General features: G+C 49.1%; 2 long non-coding RNA genes across 2 annotated transcripts; one reads left to right on the top strand and one right to left on the bottom strand.

Moving 5' to 3' along the window:
- Nucleotides 1-4040: 4040 nt before the first annotated feature.
- LOC135302242 (uncharacterized) lies at nucleotides 4041-4730 on the bottom strand. The gene is made up of 2 exons (XR_010363942.1): nucleotides 4554-4730; nucleotides 4041-4291 (listed from the first exon to the last, which is right to left on the bottom strand). It is a non-coding gene; the product is annotated as an uncharacterized LOC135302242 (long non-coding RNA).
- A 417-nt stretch (nucleotides 4731-5147) lies between these two features.
- Nucleotides 5148-11424, top strand: LOC135303987 (uncharacterized). Its single transcript, XR_010365425.1, has 2 exons — nucleotides 5148-5522; nucleotides 5652-11424. It is a non-coding gene; the product is annotated as an uncharacterized LOC135303987 (long non-coding RNA).
- Nucleotides 11425-12559: the final 1135 nt, after the last annotated feature.

The following is a 12559-nucleotide window of genomic DNA, read 5'->3' on the forward strand; positions in this document are numbered from 1 at the left end:
CTCCACACTGGGAGGTGGGCATGGTGGAATGATGAAATCCTTGAATGGTTTGGCTTGGAAGGGACCCTAAGGATCATCTGGTTCCAAGCTGAGCAGCCTCCCAGCACAGCAGGTTGCTGCGGCCCCTGTCCAAGCTGGCCTTGGATGTTGGTGGGCATGGGGCATGCACAGCCTCTCTGCACTGGTCCCAGTGTCAGGGACAAGCACCCTGACAGGAAAGAACTTCTTCCCTTCATCAAATGGTTTCCAGCTCTTGCAGTTTCATCCCATTCCCCCTTGTTCTGTCACTTCAGTTGCTGACAAAGAGTCCTCTCCCACTTCCTTGTGGGTCAGGCTGTTCCTGCAGCGTCACACATGTGGCTGAAGCTGCAGCCAGGAGAGAGAGAAGCCAAGCTGCCAGAGAGAGGCAATGGGGAAAGTGACATGAGAGGTGAGAGAAGAAGGAAAAAGTAGAGACATGCAAGTCATTGGGTTGGGTGATTTGTGGCATTCATGCCTTTTATTAGAGGCCAGGTTCTCTGGTGCACTCAATGACTGTGTGATTGCGGCGTGTCCACAGTGAGCCCGTGTGAGCGAGCTGCACTCCCAGAGGCCGGAGCACACTTGCTTCAAGTGCTGATGAATGAGGCCAGAGACGGGTCTTTGTGTGGAACTCCAAACGCTGTGCATTGCCATGAAGAGGGTCCAGGGCCAGAGAGAAAATGAGACGGGGGTCTGAGGGTTTCATTCGGGGGGGAGAAGGGGTGAAGCCAGGACCAGCAGGGGAGAAGAGAGAGGAGAACATTCTCTGGAGAGTAGATCTAAGGAAAAAATGGCAGTTGAAGTGGGTGATAGCAACAAAACCTGCGGATTGCAAGAGGCCATGGATGAGAGCCTTGCATTCAGAGGGGTTTCTCTGTTTCACCTTGGTCCCCTTTGCCCTAAGGTATTAGAGTTCAATGGCAGGCCCCTGGGCCTCCACAACTGCCCCCTTTTTGTTTTCAGGAATGAAGGCTTCTGCCATGCACTTTTGCATGCGTTGAGCAAAAATGGATAGAATAACCAAGACAATGAATACAAGAAACAAAGCCCACAAAACAGTCTTGACTAAAGATGAAAGCCAGCCTTTCATGCCCCAGTCTTTCAAAAGTCCAGTGAGCCAGTCGTTGTTGCCTTTTGTCTGGATCTTATTGATTTGATCTGTGAGCAGCTGGCTGCTCTGGTATACTGAGTCCCTATGTGAGAAGAGGTTGACAAGCGTGGCCATGGGCAAGAAATTGTGGCTTGGCTGTGGAACCAGCCATGCGAAGGCATGTGGCATAGTTAGGAGCATCCAGCTTCCTGCTGCAGTGGCAACAAAAGACAGCATCTTTTGACTTTAGCTAATTTAGTATTGGGTGGAGGCTTGGGTGGCCTGAAAGTAAAGAGATAGGGAGATTGCAATGTGAAACTTAAATTCTGGTCCCACTAAACTTTCTCTTCTGTAAGGCAAGGGTTTGAAGTCAGCTTATTAGAAGAATCAAATATCAAGGCTAGAATACAGTTTTTCCAATTGTTAAGTGGTATATCGCAGTTAGTGGTGTCTGAGCTCTCTTGGTGTTGGTCTGTGTGGTCCACACTGCTTAGGAGATCTTCTGTCCTTCTTCTTCTTTTCTAGGCTGCTGCTGTCTCTCTTAGGCTTTTGTTCTGTTTTTCTGATGGTGGCTCTGGTGTTTGCCTGGCCATTGGCAGAAGAGTTTTATGTTTTTTGCTGGGATCCATCTTGGGCCTGCTGCTGTAGAGACACAAGCATATCCTCCCTCCCAAGTAATGAATGGGAAAGGGCCCATAATTTGTTTGGATTCAGGGTCTTTGATCAAGACAGGTGGCTTTTCTTTTTATTGGGCTGCCAATTAAATATAAAATGCCTGATGACTGGGGGAGTTGTTCAAAAAGTTGAGCACATCAAGGGCCTTGGCCAGTCTCTCAATGGGAGATAATATGTGGACTCCCTGTCTCTGTTGATCAAGGATCCTTTGGATGGAAGAGTGGGCCCTCTGGACTATGGACTGTCCTGTGGCAGAGTGTGGTATGGCTGTGACATGTTTTGTAGCCCACTGGTCAGAAAATGGTTGGAATCAGTGGGAGGTATTAGCAGGACCATGATCAGTTTTAATTTCCTGTGGAACAGGGAAGGTGGAAAAGGCTAAAAAGTAATGTTTTATAGCATCTTTTGATTTTTCACCAGCATGGGCAGGGGCAGAAACCGCAGCGTTGTCGGTGTGGATTGAGATGGGGATGTATTTTAGTCTCCCAAAAGGGGCTTGGTGTGTGATGTGTGATTGCCCGATCTGGAGAGTCTTTAGTCCTCTTGGATTGAGTGCAGCTCTGACAGAAGCAAAGGCACGTTGCTGACAATTTGGGCAGGTGGCTGCCATGAATCTTGCCTGATCTTGGGTAATTTTAAAGATGCTGAGCGGTGCAGGAATGTTTTGATGGTAGAAGTGGTGGCGGATCCTAGCCTGTTCAGAAACATTCCGTAGGGAGGTTTGGAGAAGCATTGCTGAGGCATCTGCTCTAGCATTGCCTACTATAAATGCAGGAAGGGTGGTATGAGACCTTGTGTGCATGATATAGTGTGGGTATTGTCTGTGGGACAAAAGAGAAATGAAAGGGGAAAGCAAATGCTCTAGTTGGGGTTAGAAATGTCTTTGAAAATGGAATTTTCGGCCCGCTGCTCTAGGTCATAGACATCTGCCGCATCAGTGATCAGATGAAGAGGTTCTTTGAAAGTGGAGAGGGCCCTAAGGACTGCAGCCAATTCAGCAATTTGGGCAGGGTGAGGATCCCCTGCCTTGGCTTTTGTCTCTTGAGCAATGCGGGCCCAGGGCAGTGCAGAGCAGGCCGGGAAGCAGAGCCCGGAGCCTTTGGAGGCTGCAAGCCTTAAACATCAGCCCCTGCAGCAGCCCAGATGCAGGTGCCACAGTTGCCAAGGCTGTCAAGGCCTTGAGAGCGGGCAGGTGGATTTTGCATCCCTGTGGGCTGATGGCGGCTCTGGAGCCAGGAGTGGCTGTGGCTGCAGCAGGAAGGGTGGCTGAAAGTTTCCTGCCTTGCTTTGGTGGCATGGCTGCAGAGGCCAGTGCAGCGAGAGCCCCCTCTGTGCTGGTGAGAGCTCAGCTCTTGGGGACGCGGCTGTGCCCCAGCCCAGGAGCAGCAGCAGTGGCCAGCGGCAGCAGTGGTGTCAGTGGGACCCCCTGTGCACAGGGACCCCCAGCCGCGGGGTGGCCGTGGCAGCAGCCCCAGGGAGCTCCAGCCCCGGGATCCCGGAACAAGTGGAAATCCCAACTGTGCAAACGCTGCCTGTGCCTCTTGGGTTTTCTTTGGTTGAGAGGATTTCGAGGTATGTTAGAAGTCTCTTTTTCTAACTTAGCTGTCGAAGGAAGAGTTGAGAAGTATGTGCTTCACGCTCTGAAGGTTGATTTTTATGTTTTGTCTAAAACATTTTTTGTCTGACCTGCTGAGGTTTGTTCAGCAGGTCAGCTTAAGGCACTCTTTTTGCCTCTTGGGTTGGTGTTATCTTTTATATTAAAAAGTGCGTATACTATGTTTACAAGAATGTTTTAATACCTATTACTTTAGTTAGATAGTGACTTTCTACTTGAAACCAATTTGTGGATGCTAACATCATCTTTCATATGGATGCTAGGGAGAAAAAAGAGGAAGGACAGGGTACGCCCAAATTTTTCTATCTTAGAACCTTTGACTTCTATGTAGAGAATTCCAAACTCTTTTGTACAAGGTTCAAAACCTCTGTGTACAGTGCTCTAAATGTTTTGCGTTCACTTTGTGATTACTATTACTAGACTATCTAAATTTTTGTGACTTTTAATTCTTGACATAAAGGTGGTAACTTGCTTTATGGGTTAAATTCAAAGGCACAGGGTCTTTGGCTACATGCCAGGGTCTCTGAACCCCCTGCCAGGGATTTAAAGCCCCCTGGCTGGGGCTGGGATCATTTAGGATGGTCAGGGGGAGGTCCGGGGTTCTGACAGTGCCCAAAGGAATGAGAAAGAGAAGTGAAGTTTTATAAAGTATCATTATTTATTTGCTGATCATCGGCAAACACGAGGATTTACAGAACACCTTCCATTACAAAAATCCTTATAACAACATCAATCTACTGCACATATTTCCATGGGATCCTATGGACTAACAATCTTCAAAACATATTTACAAAGAACTACTAACCAAAGAACATATTTACAATAAAAATTCTAACTTTTCAAACATATCTACACCGCCGTAATATCTACAGCCATCATCTCCAGCAGTCCTGGAAGGAAGAAAGAAGCAAAGCTGGAGTCAGCTGCCAGCAATGGGCCCAGCTGGGCCCCAGGAGCTGGGACAGGGCTGGCAGGGCTGGTGTGGCCCCAGGCAAGTGCAGGGCAGGCCAGGGCTGGTGCTTGTGGCAGCACAATCCAGGCCCCCTGCGGGCAGCATGTCCCTGAGCGGGGCCATCCAGCCCAGCCCCAGCCTGGCGTCAGGGCAGCCACTGTGTCTGTGGGCAGGGCATGGGGAGCATCTGCCTGTCTTACTTGTGGGGCTCCATCTTCATCCAAGGACCATGGGCTCCTCCTCATCTTTCTCGTCCACTTCCATCTCCTCGATGTCATCCTCCACATCAACTTCCATGTTCCCAACCTGCTCTTCCACGTCCACCTCCATCATTTCTTCCTGATCCTGCACCATGTCCACTTCCATCTCCTCCACAGTGTCTCTGTTAGTCTGCAAGAGACAGCACAATCTCACAGTGGTGTTCCTGTCCCACACCATCCATTCCCACATGGCTGCAGCCTGCTCAAGCAGGCTGCCCCCTCCCTGGAATGGCACAGTACCTCCACTGGCGCAGCAGTGCTCATCCTGCTGGGATTGGTGCTCCAGAGCAGGCAGCAGGAAAAGGCCAGGCAGCAGCAGCAACAGCTGAGTGCTGACGGGCAGAGCGCAGAGCGAGCGCCAACTGAGCGCTGGCAGCAGGCAGAGTGTCTGCTGTGGTGGTTTCCAGGTGCTGGACGTTCCACCTGGAACACTGTGGGAGCTGTGATGTCACAGAAGTTTCAGGGCCGCTCCACACTGGGAGGTGGGCATGGTGGAATGATGAAATCCTTGAATGGTTTGGCTTGGAAGGGACCCTAAGGATCATCTGGTTCCAAGCTGAGCAGCCTCCCAGCACAGCAGGTTGCTGCGGCCCCTGTCCAAGCTGGCCTTGGATGTTGGTGGGCATGGGGTATGCACAGGCTCTCTGCACTGGTCCCAGTGTCAGGGACAAGCACCCTGACAGGAAAAAGACAGGAAAGAACTTCTTCCCTTCATCAAATGGTTTCCAGCTCTTGCAGTTTCATTCCATTCCCCCTTGTTCTGTCACTTCAGTTGCTGACAAAGAGTCCTCTCCCACTTCCCTGTAGGTCAGGCTGTTCCTGCAGTGTCACACATGTGGCTGAAGCTGCAGCCAGGAGAGAGAGAAGCCAAGCTGCCAGAGAGAGGCAATGGGGAAAGTGACATGAGAGGTGAGAGAAGAAGGAAAAAGTAGAGACATGCAAGGCATTGGGTTGGGTGATTTGTGGCATTCATGCCTTTTATTAGAGGTCAGGTTCTCTGGTGCACTCAATGACTGTGTGATTGCGGCGTGTCCACAGTGAGCCCGTGTGAGCGAGCTGCACTCCCAGAGGCCGGAGCACACTTGCTTCAAGTGCGGATGAATGAGGCCAGAGACGGGTCTTTGTGTGGAACTCCAAACGCTGTGCATTGCCATGAAGATGGTTGTCCTGGGTTGACTATATGATGCTTTTATCCCCAATCGTCTTGTTCTGTTTATACCAAATAATAAGTTTTACACCTTTAAGACTCTCTTCCAGACAGTCAAGAGGGGAGGGAAGAAGGGCGCAGTTTGTTTTCAGACTGCTCTCACTCCTCCACATTCCTGCTTCTGGACTGTGTTGTCTGCGGATGGACAGACAGCCGGACAGAGCTCCTTTTTTCCCTTTTACTTGCTTTTAGTTAGTTTTAGCTAGCTGAGGCAAAGAAGTTCTCCGGATTGTGATTTTTTTCCTTTTTTCTTGGACCTGTTCAAGCCTGCTCTGGACTGAACACTCAGAAGAGCACCGGCAGCTCCACCTGTGGCCCCTGGCCAGGCCTGGGCCGCGGCGTTTCCAGCACCAGAGACTGATCAGAAACTGAGTGAGCCGAGCTGCAACCAGGAGAGAGGACTATTCTGGGTTTGCTTTCCTTGGATCAGTGAGAAGTTTTATTGTTTAATATTGTTTGGTTTCTATTGTTTAATAAACAGGTTTCTTTCCACTTTTCTCCAAAGAAATATTTTCTCCTGAACCGGTTGGAGGGGGGAGGGGCAATTGGATTTGCTTTTGTAGAGAAGCCCCTTTGGGAGTTATCTCCCAAACTTGCCCTAAACCAAGTCAAATACAGCTAGTGGCGCCCAATGCATGGCTTGAGAAAGTGGAAAAAAAACCTTTATTGATTGTAGGTTTGTTGTGCTTGGTGTGTAGTAGGTTAAAGTACCCAGTAGCCATGTTATTTGAATTTGTAATGTCTCTTGGGGAGGCCTTTATGTGGCTCTGGTCTCTAGACCTTTTTGAGGTTTCAATACCTTTCTGGTCACTAGGATTATTGTCCCTATCACGTAGTTTTTGCGGTAAAGGGGCATGGATTAGGTTAGCTATTGTGTTAGCCTTGGTGATAATGATTTATAGGGCGTTTACAAAAATACTGGCGTCTGTTTACGATATGTATGGTTTATGGTTTCTTCGTCCTATCCTGCATCCCAGTTCTAGCAGTATGTTTTGGGAATTTATTAGTAATTGCACCCAGCTGGTTAGAGGAGGAGCAGGGAATGAGGCTTTCCAGCCTTTCCTTTCCTTCTTGTCCTTTGAATCTGTTATGTCACTTGTAGAGAATGTTCAGTTTCCCCTGAATGTTAAAGAGACCATCTTTCTGGTATTTAATCTGGTAGGCTTCCTCTATATGGTCTGCAGCTTCTCTAGAATCAGGGCTGAGATGTCTAGAAGAGCTGATGAGACCCCTGACCCAGAAGTAGACGCACGTGTGGAGAATCCTGAGTGGGGTGGAGAATGGGAAAATATGAGCCAAATCCTGAAAGAATTCTCTGACCCTATAGTCTGGGACTTTCCCCATGAACAAATTCAGAACCCAGCTGAGGTGGAGAAATATCTGAAAGAGAAGTATCATGATGACCCTAAAAAGAAAAGGATCATTGCAGTGAGCTGGGCCCTGGCATATGCTTATCGCACACTGCTAGATACTCTAGGGCAGCAGACCGAGGAAGAGGGGCAGGGAGATACATCAAGAGCTATCCCAGTCGCTCAGGCTGCAGCCAACACCCCAGGCTCAAAGCCAGCAGCTAAACCACATAGTGAGCCTAAGCCAGCAGTTAAACCAAACAATAAGCCTCAACCAATGGCTGTTGCTACTAGCACTAGAAGTGGGAAGTGCACAGACAAGACCGATCGACCAGTGGATGATGATTATGATGATGCAGGAGAAGGACCCTCAACATTTGCTGACATAAAATCAGGAGTCAAAGCAACTGGCACAAGATCAGAAGCCAATATTGAGTCCTTCTCCCTGAAGGACCTGCATGGCCTAAGGAAGGATTACACCCGACTATCTGATGAATCCATAATTAGCTGGTTAGTCCCTCTTTGGGATGCTGCAGGTGAGGCTACAATTCTGGATGGCACGGAAGCGAGGCATTTGGGATCCCTGTCACATGATCCTGTCATCGACCAAGGCATGATGAGGGGGGCTAACCCTCACAGCCTTTGGGCACGGGTCTTGGACAATGTAGCGCAAAAATACCTGTGTGCCGATGATCTCTACATGCAGCAAACATAGTGGAAGACCAGAGAACAAGGGATTCAACACCTGAGAGAAATGGCAGTGGCGGAGATTATCTTCTCAGATGACATAACAACTAGGAATCCAGACTTGGTACCATGCACATCTGTGGTGTGGCGAAAACTGGTACGACTTGGGCCACATGAATATGCTTCTGCTCTAGCTATCATGAAGCGGGATGACACGGATGAGACCCTGCTTGACATGGCAAAGAAGCTCCGAGCTTATGCAGATGCTGTGCATGTCCCAACACATGCCAGAATCGCAGTGGTGGAAACACGTCTGCAGAGATTAGAGGATAAGATAGAGGAGAATCATAAGAAGCTCAGAGAGGAGATTAAAGAAGACCTTCTCCAAATCTTGGCAGTACAGATCAGAGGTTCTGGTACCCAACGCAGACGTTCTCCAGATGGAGAGAGAAGGTACACCCCATGAGCTGAGCTGTGGTTCTTCCTGCGTGATTATGGAGAAAACATGAGGCTATGGGATGGAAAATCCACCGCTGCTCTGGCCTGAAGGGTGCGTGAATTGAAGGAAGACAGGGCTCAGAGAGGAAGTTCCACCACAAGGAAAGCAGCTCCAGTTGCCCATAGCCGAACTGCCAGGTATGATGATGATTATGACATGTCTGATCCCCTTGAAGGAACCTCTAAGACATATACCCAAGGAAAGAAGGATAACCAGGCTTAGAGGGGCCCTGCCTCTAGCCAGGTAGAGGCTAGGGAAAATCGTGTTTTCTGGACGGTGTGGATTCGTTGGCCTGGCACATCGGAACCACAAGAGTATAAAGCTTTGGTCGACACTGGTGCGCAGTGTACCTTAATTCCATCAAGACATGTGGGGACAGAATCCATTTCTATCGCTGGTGTGACCGGGGGATCACAAGACTTCACTTTGGTGAAGCTGATTTAAGCTTGACTGGGAATGAGTGGAAGAAACATCCTATTGTGACTGGCCCAGAGGCCACATGTGTTTTGGGCATAGATTATCTGCAAAGTGGGTATTTCAAAGACCCAAAAGGACTGAGGTGGGCATTTGGGATAGCAGCTGTAGTGACAGAGGGCATCCAGCAATTAAATACCTTGTCTGGACTGTCTGAGAATCCATTTACAGTAGGGCTTCTGAAGGGAGAAGAGCAACAGGTACCAATTGCCACTTCCACAGTGCATCGTCGACAGTATAGAACCACTCAAGATGCTGTGATTCCCATCCATAAGATGATCTGAGAGCTGGAGAGCCAAGGGGTGGTCAGCAAGATCCACTCACCATTCAACAGCCCCATCTGGCCTGTGTGTAAATCTGAAGGAGAATGGAGATTGACGGTGGACTACCGTGCGTTGAATGAAGTGATTCCACCACTGAGCGCTGCTGTGCCAGACATATTAGAGCTCCAGTACGAGCCTGAGTCCAAGGCAGCGAAGTGGTATGCCACTATTGATATTGCCAGTGCATTTTTCTCCATTCTGCTGGCCGCAGAATGCAGGCCTCAGTTTGCCTTCACCTGGAGAGGTGTGCAATACACTTGGAACCGGCTGCCCCAGGGGTGGAAGCACAGTCCTACCATCTGCCATGGACTGATCCAGAGTACACTAGAAAAGGGTGAAGCTCCAGAACATTTGTAATATATTGATGACATCATTGTATCAGCAGAAGTGTTTGAGAAAGGAGAGAAAATAATCCAGATTCTCCTGAAAGCCGGCTTTGCCATCAAGAAGAGCAAAGTCAAGAGACCTGCTCAAGAGATCCAGTTTCTGGGAGTGAAGTGGCAAGATGGACGGCGTCAGATTCCCACTGATATCATCAACAAGATTGCAGCAATGTCTCCACCATCCAACAAGAAGGAAACACAAGCTTTCCTAGGCACCATTGGTTTTTGGAGAATGCACATTCCTGAGTACAGTCAGATCGTGAGCCCTCTCTATCTAGTCACCCGTACAAAGAACACTTTCCACTGGGGCCCTGAACAGCAACAAGCCTTCATCCAGATTAAGCAGGAGATCGCTCATGCAGTAGCCCTTGGCCCAGTCAGGACAGGACCAGATGTGAAGAATGTGCTCTACTCTGTAGCCAGGAAGCATGGTTTGTCCTGGAGCCTGTGGCAGAAGGTGCCTGGGGAGACTCGAGGCTAACCACTAGGATTTTGGAGTCGAAGCTACAGAGCGTCTGAAGCCAACTATACTCCAACAGAGAAGGAAATTTTAGCAGCCTATGAAGGAGTCCAAGCTGCCTCAGAGGTAATAGGCACTGAAGCACAACTCCTCCTGGCACCCCGACTACCAGTACTGGGGTGGATGTTCAAAGCAAAGGTTCCCTCTACCCACCATGCCACCAGTGCTACATAAAATAAATAGATTGCTCTCATAACACAGCGTGCCCGTATTGGAAAGCTGAATCGCCCTGGGATTCTGGAAAGAATTACAAAACTGGCCAGAAGGTGAAAACTTCAGTCTCACTGATGAAGAGGAACAAGAAGTGACACGTGCTGAAGAAGCTCCTCCATATAACCAATTGCCAGCGGAAGAAACACAATATGCTCTTTTTACTGATGGTTCCTGTCGCATGGTAGGAATGAACCGGAAGTGGAAAGCAGCCGTTTGGAGCCCCACACGACAGGTTGCAGAGGCCACGGAAGGAGAAGGTGGATCAAGACAACTTGCTGAACTCAAAGCTGTTTAACTGGCCTTGGACATTGCTGAAAGAGAGAGGTGGCCAAAGCTCTACCTCTACACTGATTCATGGATGGTAGCCAACGCTCTGTGGGGATGGCTGGACAAGTGGAAAGAGGCTAATTGGCAGCGTAGAGGAAAACCAATTTGGGCTGTTGAAGAGTGGAAAGACATTGCTACCAGGGTAGGGAGGCTACCTGTGAAGGTCCACCATGTAGATGCCCATGTCCCCAAGAGTAGAGCTAATGAGGAGCACAAGAACAATGAGCAGGTAGACCAGGCTGCAAAGATAGGGGTGTCCAAGATAGACCTAGATTGGGAGCACAAAGGAGAGTTATTCCTAGCTCGATGGGCCCATGATGCCTCAGGTCATCAGGGTAGAGATGCCACCTATAAGTGGGCACGAGACCGAGGGGTGGATTTAACCATGGACAGTATTTCTCAGGTTATCCACGACTGTAAGACGTGTGCTGCCATCAAACAGGCCAAGAGGGTGAAGCCCCTATGGTATGGTGGGCGGTGGTCCAAGTACAAGTATGGGGAGGCCTGGCAGATTGACTACATCACACTGCCCCACACACACCAAGGCAAGCGCTACGTGCTCACAATGGTAGAAGCCACCACAGGGTGGTTGGAGACCTACCCTGTGCCTCATGCTACTGCCCGTAACACCATCCTGGGCCTTGAAAAGCAAGTCCTGTGGAGACATGGTACCCCTGAGAGGACTGAGTCAGACAACGGGACTCATTTCAAGAAAGCCTTATCAGCACCTGGGCCAGAGAACATGGCATTGAGTGGGTGTACCATATCCCCTACCATGCACCAGCTGCGGGCAAAGTGGAAAGGTACAATGGGCTGCTAAATACCACCTTGAAAGCCTTAGGTGGGGGATCTTTCAAAAATTGGGAGCAGCATTTGGCAAAGGCCACCTAGTTAGTTAATACCCGAGGCTCTACTAACCGAGTGGGCCCTGCCCAATCAGAGCCTTTGCACAGTGTAGATGGAGACAAAGTCCCAGTGGTACATGTCAGGGGTTTGTTAGGGAAGACAGTTTGGATCAATCCTGCCTCGAGTACAGACAAACCCATTCACGGGGTTGTTTTTGCTCAGGGACCAGGTTGCACATGGTGGATAATGCAAAAAGATGGAAGAACACGATGTGTACCTCAGGGAGATCTGATTGTTGGGTGAGAACCATGTATAAATATCACTGTTTGCTGAATGTTACCACCATTGTCTGTGTATAGCTGTATATTGGATGTACAATGTATGTGTTTGTAGAGTTAGAATATGTATTAGTTTTAGTAGTAAGGTGATGATATGGGGATAAGGGGTGGAATGTCCTGGGTTGACTATATGATGCTTTTATCCCCAATCGTCTTGTTCTGTTTATACCAAATAATAAGTTTTACACCTTTAAGACTCTCTTCCAGACAGTCAAGAGGGGAGGGAAGAAGTGCACAGCTTGTTTTCAGACTTCTCTCACTCCTCCACATTCCTGCTCCAGGACTGTGTTGTCTGCGGATGGACAGACAGCCGGACAGAGCTCCTTTTTCCTTTTTTTTTTCTGCTTTTAGTTAGTTTTAGCTAGCTGAGGCAAAGAAGTTCCCTGGACTGTGCTTTTTCCTTTTTTCTTGGACCTGTTCAAGTCTGCTCTAGACTGAACACCCAGAAGAGCACCGGCAGCTCCACCTGTGGCCCCCCTGGCCAGGCCTGAGCCGCGGCGTTTCCAGCACCAGAGAGACTGATCAGAGACTGAGTGAGCTGAGCTGCAACCAGGGGAGGGGACTGTTCTGAGTTTGCTTTCTTTGGAGCAGTGAGAAGTTTTATTGTTTAATATGGTTTGGTTTCTATTGTTTAATAAACAGGTTTCTTTCCACTTTTTCTCCAAGGAGATATTTTCTCCCGAACCGGTTGGAGGGGGGAGGGGCAATTGAATCTGCTTTTGTAGAGAAGCCCCTTTGGGGATTGTCTCCCAAACTTGCCCTAAACCAGGACAGCTGGGC

The sequence above is a fragment of the Passer domesticus genome, chromosome 6 (assembly GCF_036417665.1).
Source record: "Passer domesticus isolate bPasDom1 chromosome 6, bPasDom1.hap1, whole genome shotgun sequence".
NCBI lineage: Eukaryota > Metazoa > Chordata > Aves > Passeriformes > Passeridae > Passer > Passer domesticus.